Source organism: Tachyglossus aculeatus, chromosome X1, assembly GCF_015852505.1.
Source record: "Tachyglossus aculeatus isolate mTacAcu1 chromosome X1, mTacAcu1.pri, whole genome shotgun sequence".
Classification (NCBI taxonomy): domain Eukaryota; kingdom Metazoa; phylum Chordata; class Mammalia; order Monotremata; family Tachyglossidae; genus Tachyglossus; species Tachyglossus aculeatus.
In genome coordinates, this window is record NC_052101.1 from 17,958,124 (window position 1) to 17,959,842 (window position 1,719).

The 1,719-nt window shown below is 44.6% G+C and overlaps 1 non-coding gene across 1 annotated transcript; it reads right to left on the reverse strand.

Annotated features, from left to right (window-relative positions):
* Positions 1 to 708: 708 nt before the first annotated feature.
* Positions 709 to 846, reverse strand: LOC119920663. The gene has a single exon (XR_005448394.1). It is a non-coding gene; the product is annotated as a small nucleolar RNA SNORA7 (small nucleolar RNA).
* Between the last annotated feature and the right edge of the window lie 873 nt (positions 847 to 1,719).

Below are 1,719 nucleotides of genomic sequence, written 5' to 3' on the forward strand. Positions count from 1 at the left end.
ATAACTGGGGATGCAGATCAAATCCTTATCCCCCTTTATTTTTGAAAAAATTTAAAAGAGAGTAGAAGGAATGGTATAAGGAATCCATAACACAAAAAACTCATTCATTTCTCCATTCCCAGCCCCCTCTCCAGAGAACTTTGACATTCATCCTTCGGAGATTTATTTGGTCCAATGATCCCAGGAAGACCAGACAAGGAGAGGAACGAAGTGAGGATCTTTGGCTCCGTTGTCTAGACTAGAGCTTAAACTGATTAGTTCAGACAAATATAATGAAAGAGGAAATCGCCAAAGAAAACAGAATTAACAGCCTTCGCAAAAGCCGCTTTCCCCATAATGTCCAAAGTAGGCTAGAAAACTGCCTGACTTGCTGAGACTTGAAACACTGTTGAGGACCGGCTATTACTGGGAGAGAAGCGGGGGCAGTTTCTTCATAATAATTATGGTTCTTGTTAAGCACTTACTATTTACCAAGCATTGTTCTAAACTGGGGTCTTGACTTGTCTTATGCTGTTGAGTCATCTCCTATCCATAGCGAAGCCATGGACACATCCCTCCCAGAATGCCACACCTCCATCTGCAATCATTCTGGAAGTGTATCCATAGAGTTTTCTTTGTCAGAATAGGGAAGTGGTTTACCACAGCCTCCTTCCATGCAGTAAACCTGAGTCTCTGCCCTCGACTCTCTCCCAGCACAGGTGAGTCTTGACCTGTAGCAGATGTCCTTCCACTCGCTAGCCACTGCCCAAGCTAGGAATGGAATGGATAGGCCTCTGCTTGACTCTCCCTCCCATAGTCGAGATTAGTAGAGTACTGAAAACTCTCCAGGTGCCACTCTGAGAGGGGAGCTGTGTTGTAGATACTAGTTAATCAGGTTGGACACAGTCTCTGTTCCACCTGGGGCTCACAAGCTCAATCCCTTTAACAGAAGAGGTTACTGAGGCCCAGAGAAGTGAAATAACATGATTCATGTCACACAGCAGACAGGTGGGGAAGCTGGGATTAGAACCCATGACCTTCTGACTCTCAGCCTGGGCTCTATCCACTATACCATGCTGCTTCATCTCAAATCAGTGAAATCCCCTAGGGGATTTGTTGTCTCATTTGCCAAAAAGCAATCTAAGGGTCTGGGCTGATTGGGCTACCCGTAGTCCCTAGATAGGAAAAATGCTTATTGAACTTCCAATCTAAGGAAATTACAAAGCAAAGTCTGACCTTACTGGACACCACAGGTCACTTGAGCTTTTCCCAGTTTTCACCTACTTAACAATAATAATAATGATGGCATTTGTTAAGTGCTTACTATGTGCCAAGCATTGTTCTAAGTGCTGGGGGAGGGATACAAGGAAATCAGGTTGTCCCATGTGGGGCTCACAGTCTTAATTCCCATTTTACAGATGAGATAACTGAGGCACAGTGAAGTTAAGTGATTTGCCCAAAGTCACACAGCTGACAAGCTGTGGAGTCGGTATTAGAACCCATGACCTCTTAATCCCAAGCCTATGCTCTTTCCACTGAGCCATGCTGATTCCCCATGGGATCATCATCAGAATAATAATAATAATAATGATAGCATTCATTAAGCGCTTACTATGTGAAAAGCACTGTTCTAAGCACTGGGGAGGTTACAAGGTGATGAGGTTGTCCCACCGGGGGCTCACAGTCTTCATCCCCATTTTACAGATGAGGGAACTGAGGCCTAGAGAAGTTAAGTGGCTT